This window comes from Rhinopithecus bieti, unplaced genomic scaffold (genome assembly GCF_001698545.2).
Source record: "Rhinopithecus bieti isolate Rb0 unplaced genomic scaffold, ASM169854v2 scaffold_54, whole genome shotgun sequence".
NCBI classification, from domain to species: domain Eukaryota; kingdom Metazoa; phylum Chordata; class Mammalia; order Primates; family Cercopithecidae; genus Rhinopithecus; species Rhinopithecus bieti.
Genome location: NW_016803233.1, coordinates 1124218 through 1136285, shown reverse-complemented (window position 1 = coordinate 1136285; position 12068 = coordinate 1124218). Strand labels below are relative to the sequence as shown.

The 12068-nt window shown below is 39.1% G+C and overlaps 1 pseudogene; it reads left to right on the top strand.

Moving 5' to 3' along the window:
- The first annotated feature begins 4124 nt into the window (after positions 1-4124).
- LOC108528588 (peptide chain release factor 1-like, mitochondrial) overlaps positions 4125-12068 on the top strand; it is a 19580-nt pseudogene continuing 11636 nt past the window's right edge.

Sequence of the window (12068 nt, the reverse complement as noted above, 5' to 3'; positions counted from 1 at the left end):
GTCTTCCAAGTTTCTGTGATGGCAGAAATTATGTCTTTGTTGTTCATCTCTGGGGACCAGCATTTAGCATTGTGCATGACACACAGTTGGTAATTAACAAATTGAATGAATGAATGAAGGCAAGCATACATGATAAATGAAGTAAATATTATTTTTTTCTTCTCCTCATGCATGTATTTTTTTCTGGGTGCTTTGCGAATGCAAACAGTATCTTCCACTAGAATGCCAGCAGGGTGAGCATTATAGATTTCTTTTGTTTCCAATCTAGCATGCAGCACAGTACAGTGTTTGTATACGACACTCAAATTTTGATGAATGAATGAATTATTGAATGAATGAGCAAATGGGCACGTACCCAAAACTTGCTGGACTGAACTGAATTAAGTAGACCTGCCGGCATAAAGGAAATGCCACATCCTTGCACCGGCCAACATGTGTTCTGCATTTGTCAGTGATACTTTCTTGTGTTTGGTGTGTTCACATGGTCGTCACCATCAGCCTGCTAATGGGATCATAAAGGAAGGGGAATCAGGGTCCTGGGCTTTTTCAGAGTCATCAACTCAAAGCCCTTTTAATGTGAGTTCCTGATTCGACTGGGTGTGGAGAGAAGAGTAAAGGTGATGAATGGACCAAATACAAGGAAAATTCAAATACCTGACTTTGTTCTTATCTTGGGAAGAATGTGACAGCCTGAAAGAGTCAGCGGCAGGCACACTGAGTCATGATGAACTAAGAAACTCAAGAATGTCCCTTGATAAATGTTTGCTGGATGAATGAATGCTTCTGTTGCTTATTACCTTTTAAGTGAATAGGGTCAAAGGTTGCTATTAACCCAAGGCTCATGGGGGAAAGATATTCTTTGTGACCTGGCAGGAATTATTACCAAGGGCAGACGAGGCCAGCAAGTTCACATGGCTAATGAAGACAGGGTCACAGGTTTGAAGTCCCCTAGAGACTAGTTATCTGCAGGCAGACAGAAAATCTGCTTCACAGCCATATTACATGCCCTAATGCTGGGCAACCGTCTTGCAGATTCATGCATTCCTCCTGGACCATCTTGTCCAGGAGGGGAAGGTGTAGGATGGATGCATTTGCTGAAACCCCTCATCAAAGGAAAACAACCAAATATTTGTTTACATTTGATTAGGACATCTTACTGGTGTTGCTGATGTTGATGACAGTAGCATTTATTGAGTAGTTACTCTGTGACAGGTGGTATGCTAAGCTCTTCACATGAACTTTTCACTTGATCTTTACATGCATGTACAATCATGCCACCTTACAAATGAGAAAACTGATATTAACAAAATTACTTCACATCCACTCTCTTATCCATATCATCTAATTGAATTCACGGCAGGCTTGCAAGGTAGAGTTTATTCTCTTTCTTTTACAGATGGGAAAACTGAAGGTGGAAGAGATTTGTTGATTTACCAAAAATCACTCATCTGGAAAGTGGCAGATCCTCCTACCAGATCCCGGTATTCCAAAAGTCAGTTCCATTCTCTTAGCTAGGACAACACAGAGACTGTTTTTTTCTTGATAAGCAGATTAATAACATGGTCTTTACACATGAAGTGTGACTAGTTGAAGACCAAGGAAAGCAAAGCTGACTGTTGCGAAGAATTACCATCTAAGGGGTGACCCAGCCCAAACCCAGGGGTTTCAAGGCTGATGAGGGGGCACAATGAGATATAAAGGGAGAGACCAAAGGGTCCTTCCAGCAAGTCCCAGCTGTGCCACTTACTGTGTGTGCTGGGCAAGTTACTTGACATCTCTGGGCCACTAGGCCCTGTTCTAAATATTTTAAATGCATCAACTGATTCAGTCCTCATACTACCATTTGAAGTGATCATTAGTTAACCTCATTTTATGAATGAGATAACTAAAAACCAAAGAGACCAAGCAGCTTATCCGAGGTACCCAACTAAAAAGAGGCACAATTGGAATTTCGATCCAGGTAGTCCAGTTATAGTGCCTGTGCTCTGAAGAGTCACTGCATGCTACTAGAAATAATAATAAAAGGGCAAAGGGCCTGGCATGATGGCACACATCCATAGTACCAGCTACTTGGGAGGCTGAGGCACAAGGATCACTTGAGCCCAGGAGTGTGAGGCCTGCCTGGGCACCATAGCAAGATCCTGTCTCAAAAAATAAACAACTTAATTAATTAAGAATAATAACACCTAGTTCATAGGCTTTGGGGATATAATGCACACAAAAATGCATAGCAAAGTGTCTAACATGTAGTAGTACTTATTCAATACATGGCATATTTTATCATTGAATACATTTCTACCTTAGGAGGTTTATTTTTCAATAGGCATACAGGAATATCATGATTAGCTGCAGTTAGATGATACAGACTGATGGATGGTCCAGGATGGTCTGGGACTTGAAATTAAACATTTCGTGCATGGGCCAAGCTACAATTCCTGGAAAAGCATCTAACTCAGCAGTCCAGTTCTGGTGCTAGGCCTATTTCCTAATGATGGATTCTAGTTCAGGGTTGCCAGCAGTCACAGGAATACAAAGCAGCAAGAAAACAGGGGCAAGTGGTACTCTACACAAGTCTATATCTAGGAGTTCCATCATCAGCCAGCAAGACCCGAATCATTGGGCTGCAACTCCAGGACAAGGCTATAAATCCTGGGGAGGAAGATCCCATGAGGGCAATGCAGGGCTGAGACGTAGATATGTTATGAAAACAAGGGCTTGGGCACAGAGACTAAGGGAGAGATAGGTGGCTGGGATCAAGATAAAGTTTATCCCAGTTACCAGATAACTGGACAGATGATAAATATTAGACAGGCAACCCAAGTGGGATCTGAAATTAAGTTTCATTTGACCCATCTAGAGTTTCTTAAAACTCTCCTGCCTTGGGACAGCAGGGAGGCTCAGAGCTTGGCATGAGGGGAGACAAAGATGAGGCTGAGAGGTTCCACCTTAAGTGAAGAGCTCACCAAGGCTGGGATCCAGGCAGGGTACAGCACATTCAGACTAAAGCTGGATGTGCACCTGTCAGGGATGTTGGGGTGAGGATGCTGGCCTCTGGTAAACGATGGGACCAGTGATCTTTGCTATTCCTTTAACTCTGCAATCCCTTGAATGCAACAGACTCACGCACTTTTGCTCCTCACTCCTCCCTGGATCCTCATGCGCTCACTATGGACTAAACAGAAACATGCTAGAACTGCTTTACACGATAGCATTTCGTTCCAAATATGGAGACAGCACAATGCTCCAAGAGCTGAACCTGACAGAGATGTCTCTGAGAACAATCTCCCTACAACAGCAAAGCCATCCTGAAACCTACAACTTCACAGCCATTTGTCTGTTTTCAAAGGTGATGCGACAGGCCATGGGGAGGCAGGAGCCCCAAGAGTGCTGCTGAGGCTCTCAAGGAGCAAGGAGGGGACAGTTCCAGCCATCAATGGAGCCTTGTGGCCTCAGTGGAAAGGCAGGAACGCCCTGTCTCCGGAATGCAACCTCCAGAGTGCAGAAGACAGCCACGCTTTGCCATTATGAAACCCCAAACACTCTGGGTGTGGTGAGACTTTTAAAAGCCTATTCTGCTGTCACTGAGGAGCCTTGGAAATGTGGAGAGCATACCACCCAAGGCCATTAAATGCCCAGACAGCTCCGGACAGAGACAAGAACAAGGATCCAATGAGCTTGAGGCAGAGTGTCTCAAAGAAATAAACATGCGGTGAAGGTATTTCCATAGCCAGTAAATACTGTCTTTCAGGGGGTTCAGAAGGAGACCAAACAGCCTCCCCCCAACATCCCCCAATAAAAGAGTGACACTGTGTATCTAAGGAGTGAGTGGCCAGGCACAGAAGCCAGATTTCCCAACCACCCTTTAATTTATAGGCCATAAATGATGGAGCCCATGATCTATTGCCCCTGACTCAGGGGGGATTTATTCTGACTAAGAGCACACACAGAGCCCACTGATATAACTAATGGCCTTGGGTGGAAAAAGGTCGGGCTCTCACTAAACGCTAAGTAAAGATGTTTGGAGCAGACAGTTATGATACTAAGAGATGATTCCAAACATCACAGGAAGCAGCAAACACTACCCATCTCAGCTGAGGTCAAGCTGCAGGGGAGAAAAACCCAGGATGCTGCAGACAGGGAGTGACAGCCTGAAGCAATTGGCAACAGAGCTTCATTTCTCACAACCTTTCCATCTTACATCTTTTCAAGTGTGCCGCTTACCCGAGCTTGCACCCATCAAAGCCCACTCTCAGGTAAAGGTTGGATCCACTCCTTCACACTGAGTTGCCAGTGCTGGGAGAGCCCAAACCTCGTCTGTCCCATGATTATTGCAGCTCCAGAGATAGTTCAGTGCCCATCACAGAATGCGGGCTTAGTAAATCTTTATTCAATGAATAAAAAGACAGAAATAGTCTGTTTTTAATTATTCATTCATTCATTCCTCCATCCATCCATTCATCCAACCAGTGTTTCTTAAAGGGAACTTGTTACAAAGAGAGCTTCTTTAATGACCAGTGCCTGGGAGGCAAAAGAGACTTTAATAATGTTTTATTTTCACTGTGTATCTTATTGTTGTCATCTATCTATAGCAAGTGATATTGATTTTCCATTTATGGTAGTGATTTCAATTTTCATTTTGTCTAAATTTCTTCCTCCAAAATAAGAAGTCAATTTAAATTAAAAAATCTTCAGTAAATAAACACACAGATTTTATAATTATATGGCCAAAATCTTCTGAAATAAAGACATTCTCAGATGAAAGATGGCTGAGAGGATTTGTCACCAGCAGATCTGCTTGAAAAAAAGGGAAGTTCTTCAGGCTGAAGAAGAATTATATCAAAAGGAAGAAAACTTCAGAATTAAAAGAAGAGTGGCATTAATGTAAATAACTCCATAAATAGATTATTTTCTTCTCTTAAATTCTTAAAAATATGTGCGACTATTGAAAGCAAAAATTCTAACATTGTCTGGGAGGTCTCCAATGTAGTAGACATAATATACATGTCAATTATAACACCAAGGATAAGGATAAAACGACCTGGATGATGGTAAGGCATCTATGCTTTACCTGAAGTGTTAAAATATTAACTCTAAATAGAATGTGAACATTTAGGTATGTATATTGTAATTCTCAGAGAAACCACTAAATTAATATAAATATTATGACACAGGGTCATAAACAGTGTCTCTTCCCCAAGCTAGATGTGAAAGCCTTATGATTTTCTGGGCAGTAGATAGAATACTCAGAGGGTCTTCTTAACTCAGTAGTGGAAAATGATCAGTCCTAGACTAAACACTGTTCTGACCCAGCCTATAAAAAAGACATAAAAGCAACACTTCAAAAAATCTGTTTCCAAGTAACTTAACTGTGTCCCAGAACAAGGCTCTATAATATAGGAACACAAAAATATCCAGCATCAAACAGGGTAATTAGAGTCCTTAAAGGAGGTGATAGGAGACAGAAAAAAATTGGGGGAAATATTTCTCTAAAATGTCCAAATTTGATGAAATCTGTAAACCCACAGAATAAGAATCTCAAAACCCTGAGTACAAGTATTGAAAGAAAAACTATCAACCTAGAATTCTATGCCCAGCTTAAATGAGTTTCAAAATCAAACTAAAACAAAGTCAAAACAAAAAACTTTTACAGATATATGAAAACTAAACAAATGTATTCCTGGGTATCAGCAGCAGAGGTTGCCCAGGAATACATTTGTTTAGTTTTCATATATCTGTAAAAGTTTTTTGTTTTGACTTTGTTTTAGTTTGATTTTGAAACTCATTTAAGCGGGGGGAGGGGGGAGGAGGGAGGGATTGCATTGGGGAGTTATACATGATATAAATGATGAATTGATGGGTGCTGACGAGTTGATGGGTGCAGCACACCAACATGGCATAAGTATACATATGTAACAAACCTGCACGTTATGCACATGTACCCTAGAACTTAAAGAATAAAAAAAAAAAAATAGATATAAGTATAAAAAAAAAAAAGAAAGAAATGTCTAAAAAAAAAAAAAATAAAGTAATCATTCCCAATGAAAAAAAAAAAAAAACAAATGTATTCACCAGCAAAGCTGCATTACAAGAAATACAAAAAGACATCATCATTTAGGCAGATGGAATACGATATCAGATGGAAATGTGGCTCTACACAATTGAATTAATAGCCCTGGAAGTCGTAACTGCATGAGTAAACATATAAGATTTTTTATTATTTAAATGTCTTTAGGCAAACTAATCTGTTTAAGCAAAAATAATAACAATGTAGTACAGGTTTTATAGCACAGGTACAAGGAGAACATATGTCAAAAATATCATAAGGTTGTAAGGAGAAAAATAGATTATGCTATTATAAGTTTTTTATACTGCACATGAAGTAGTATAATATTACTTGAACCTAAAGCAACTTCTAAAATAACAATACAGAGTTACAGCAAATAAGCCAACAAAGAAGATAAAAAGGAATTTTTTTTAAAATACTCATTCCAAAAGTAGGCAAGATAAAGGAAACAACATATGGCCAACTTCTTTAAAAAGTGGCAAGATGATAGACTTAAACATGCCATATCAAGAATCCCATTAAATGTAAGTGGTCTAAATATCCCAATTAAAAGGCAGAGATTTTCAGAATGTGGGAAAAAGCAAGACACAACTATATGCTTTCTATAAGAAATGTACTTTAAATATGAAGAGACAGATTAAAAATAAAAAGGTAAGAAAAGATATAACATATTAATACCAATCAAAAGACAGATGCATTTGGTATTTCATTATCTTTGTAGCAATTGTGAATGGGAGTTCATGCATGATTTGGCTCTCTGTTTGTTATTGGTGTATAGGAATGCTTGTGATTTTTGCACATTGATTTTGTATCCTGAGACTTTGCTGAAGTTGCCTATCAACTTAAGGAGATTTTGGGCTGAGATGATGGGGTTTTCTAAATATACAATCATGTCATCTGCAAACAGAGACAACTTGACTTCCTCTCCTCCTATTTGAACACACTGTATTTCTTTCTCTTGCCTGATTGCCCTGGCCAGAACTTCCAACACTATGTTGAAGAGGAGTGGTGAGAGAGGGCATCCCTGTCTTGTGCCAGTATTCAAGGGAATGCTTCCAGCTTTTGCCTATTCGGTTTGAGATTGGCTGTGGGTTGGTCATAAACAACTCTTACTATTTTGAGATGCATTCCATCAATACCAAATTTATTGAGAGTTTTTAGCATAAAAGGGTGTTGAATTTTATTGAAGGCCTTTTCTGCATCTGTTGACATAATCATGTGGTTTTTGTCATTGGTTCTGTTTATGCGATGGATTACATTTATTGATTTGCATATGTTGAACCAGCCTTGCATCCCAGGGATGAAGCTGACTTGATTATGGTGGATAAGCTCTTTGATGTGCTGCTAGATTTGGTTTGCCAGNGATGTTCCTAGTATTTTCTGATGGTCATTTGTATTTCTGTGGGATCAGTGGTGATATCAACTTACAAGGGATGTGAAGGACCTCTTCAAGGAGAACTACAAACCACTGCTCAAGGAAATAAGACAGAACACAAACAAATGGAAAAACATTCCATGCTCATGATAGGAAGAATTAATATTGTGAAAATGGCCATACTGCCCAAAGTAATTTAGAGATTCAATGCTATCTCCATCAAGCTGCCATTGACTTTCCTCACAGAATTAGAAAAAAACTACTTTAAATTTCATATGGAACCAAAAAAGAGCCCATATAGACAAGACAATCCTAAGAAAAAAAAAAAAGAACAAAGCTGGAGGCATCACACTACCTGACTTCAAACTATACTACAAGGCTACAGTAACCCAAACAGTATAGTACTGGTACCAAAATATATAGAGAGAGAGACCAGTGGAACAGAAGAGAGGCCTCAGAAATAATGGCACACATCTGCAACAATCTGATCATTGACAAACCTGACAAAAACAAGCAATAGGGAAAGAATTCCCTATTTAATAAATGGTGTTGGGAAAACTGGCTAGCCATATGCAGAAAACTGAAACTGGACTCCTTCCTTACACCTTATACAAAAATTCATTCAAGATGGATTAAAGACTTAAATGTTAGACCTAAAACTATAAAAATCCTAGAAGAAAACATAGTCAGTACTATTCAGGACATATGCATGGACAAAGACTTCATGACTAAAACACCAAAAGCAAGGGCAAAAAAAAGCCAAAATTGACAAATAGGATCTAATTAAACTAAAGAGTTTAGGCACAGCAAAAGAAACTATCAGTATAGTAAACAGGCAACCTACCAAATGGGAGAAAATTTTTGCAATCTATCCATCTGACAAAGAGCTAACATACAGAATCTACAAGGAATTTAAACAAATTTACAAAAAAAAAATCGAACAACCACATCAAAAAGTGGGCAAAGGATATGAACAGACACTTCTCAAAATAAGACATTTATGTGGCCAACAAACATATGAAAAAAAGCTCATCATCTCATCACTGGTCATTAGAGAAATACAAATCAAAACCACAATTAGATACTACCATCTCACGCCAGGTAGAATGGCGATTATTAAAAAGTCAGGAAACAACAGATGCCGGACAGGATGTGGAGAAATAGTAATGCTTTTACACTGTTGGTGGGAGTGAAATTAGTTCAACCATTGTGGAAGACAGTGTGGAGATTCCTCAAGGATCTAGAACCAGAAATACCATTTGACCCAGCAATCCCATTACTGGGTATATGCCCAAAAGATTATAAATCATTCTACTATAAAGACACATGCACACCTATGTTTATTGCAGCACTATTCACAATAGCAAAGACTTGGAACCAACCCAAATGCCCATCAACAATAGACTGGATAAAGAAAATGTGGCACTTGCATACCATGGAATAATATGTAAGTTCATGTCCTTTGCAGGGATATGAATGAAGCTGGAAACCATCACTCTCAGCAAACTAACACAGCAACAGAAAACAAAACACCACATGTTCTCACTCATAAATGGGAGTTGAACAATGAGAACTCATGGACACAGGGACGGGAACATCACACACCAGGGCCTGTCGGGAGGTAGGGGGCGAGGGGAGGGATAGCATTAGTAGAAATACCTAATGTAGATGACGGGTTGATGGGTGCAGCAAACCACCGTGGCACATGTATACCTATGTAACAAACCTGCATGTTCTGCATATGTATCCCAGAGCTTAAAGTATAATTTTAAAAAAAAAACTAAAAAAGAAAGATGCATTTGGCTATATTAAATTCAAACAAAATAGACTTCAGAAGACATAATATTACCACAGATAATAATGTTCATTTCATAATAAGAGATAAATTCAAGAAAACATAACAATTCTGAATGTTTATACACCTAATAATAGAATTTCAAAATACATGAAGTAAAAGCTGATAAAACCAAAAGAGATGTGAAAACTGACAATTTTGGTCTGAGATTTCAATATCACTAACTCAGTAATTAATCAAACAAATTGACAGAAGATTGGTAAGGAAACTGAAGACTTGATCAATACTGTCAACTAACTTGACCAAATTAACGTTTATAGAATCCACCACTCTGTATAAGCATAATACACATTTTTTTCCAAGAGTACATGGAATACTTACTAAGGTAGATTATATTTTAGTCCATAAAATAACTCAATACATTTTTAAAAGATTCAAGTGGCCAGGCACGGTGGCTCACACCTGTAATCCCAAAACTTTGGGAGGCTGAGGCAGGCAGATCACTTGAGGCCAGGAATTTGAGACAAGCCTGGCCAACATGGTGAAACCCTGTCTCTACTAAAAATACAAAGATTAGCTGGACGTAGTGGTGTGCATCTGTAATCCCATCTACTCAGGAGGCTGAGGCACAAGAATCGCTTGAAATCAGGAGGCAGAGGTTGCAGTGAGCCAATATCACTTCACTTCACTCCACCCTGGGCAACAGAGCAAGACTCCATCTCTAAATAAATAAATAAATAAATATCAGCCAGGCGCGGTGGCTCATGCCTGTAATCCCAGCACTTTGGGAGGCCAAGGCGGGCAGATCATGAAGTCAGGAGATGGAGACCATCCTGGCTAACACAGTGAAATCCCATCTCTACTAAAAATACAAAAAATTAGCCGGGCGTGGTGATGGGCGCCTGTAGTCCCAGCTACTCGGGAGGCTGAGGCAGGAGAATGGTGTGAACTCGGGAGGCAGAGCTTGCAGTGAGCCGAGATCACGCCACTGCAGTCCGGCCTGGGCGACAGAGCGAGACTCTAGCTCAAAAATATAAATAAATAAATAAATATCCAAGTCACATAACTACTCCAATAACAAGTATTCTCATCCATAAATGGGAACAATATCTACCCTTTAGGAGTCCCTATGAAAAATTAGAAACAATATGTAAAAGAATATGAACAGAAAACACACTCAATCATGTAACTATTATAATGTGCTCAAAAGAACCAAGCTAGAAAGTAAACAGGATCCAGAGTAGAAGCCCTAGTCTGCCAAACATCAAAGCCAATACTTCCCAATATACAAATCAGATACCCTCACAGTGTTTTGGTGAGAACAGATAGAATAGTGCTTGTGATCATCCTTTGTAGGCTAAAGACCACAAATTCATGTGTAGCAAATAATTACTATTATTATCAACATTCAAGATTATGAATTTGAGTATTTACAGTACTGGTATCAGGACATATCAGAAAAATTCTTTTTTTGTCTAAATTCTCATTTAATAGAGTACATTTTAAAAGCCAACAACTTGATTGTCTCCTGAGTACTGTAATAAATATACACACATTCACACCCACATAAATATAACATGTAAGAATAATTCCACAGACATAAAATATTAATGTTATTCTATCTGTATATATACACATACTTTATTACATATTACATGTTAATGCACATGTGTACATATACTATCTACATTTGCAATAATGTCACCTTAAACGCACACAAATATATAGTCAGTAACAGATTTGCAATAGTAATGTCAGCTTATGCTTACATGTTAATTTATAGTTTCCAAAGCAATTTCATATACATCATCTCATTGGTGTTTTCAATTGTCCTACTGTAGGTAGGCTAAAAATCATCACAGCAAAGCATAGTGGGAAAAGCATGCCTTCTAGAATCAGGAAGATTTGGTTTCAAATTCTAGCCAAGTCTGTTGCAGAAGCAGACTCAGAGATATAGTGACAATAAAATGGGATAAGTGCAGTGGGAAACTGAAATAGACACTGGGAAGCCCAACCTCAGGTGCACAAGATGGACAGGCAGAGAAGATAGGCTAGAAGAAGTTCTATCTGAACTCTCTTAAAGAAGTGACTGACATAAGAGTAGTGGATTCCAGGGGATCAAGGTCCCACATGCAAAGGCACTGGGACAAGAAACCATTTTTGTTGGTTTCACATTTTCTTCTTGAATCCTAAACCTGGGTCTTCCAATGGCCCATTCTTCTTCCGTATTCATCATGTTCTCCCTTCATGATTTAACTGGCACATCATTTTTAATTATTGCCTCCCACTGTAGAAATGGTCTCTCCACATTGACTCAGTCCCAAATTTTCAACTACTAGGTTAGATGCCCAGCTATCAGTAGCAACTCAACATGTCTACAGTAGATTTCACTCCTACCCCTTTGCCTTACTCCAAATCATTTTCCTGACTTCTTTGTTTCTATTAAGAACAGATAGCACTATCTTCTTAATCATCTAGCTAAAGCTGGCAAATCCTACTGCCTTACTCTTCTCTCCTTCATCTACCACATCTTTTTGTAATCCTTCTCAAAGGCATCCCCAATTTTAATTACTTTACAACTGCTAGTGTTAAAGCCTTGATGTTGCTCAATATTCTAGTGTATTACCCCAGGATCTTCTTGTGGAAATCGTAGAAATTCCAACTCAAATCACCTCTAATAAAGATAATAGGCCAGGCGCGGTGGCTCAAGCCTGTAATCCCAGCACTTTGGGAGGCCGAGACGGGCGGATCACGAGGTCAGGAGATCGAGACCATCCTGGCTAACACGGTGAAACCCCGTCTCTACTAAAAATACAAAAACTAGCCAGGTGTGG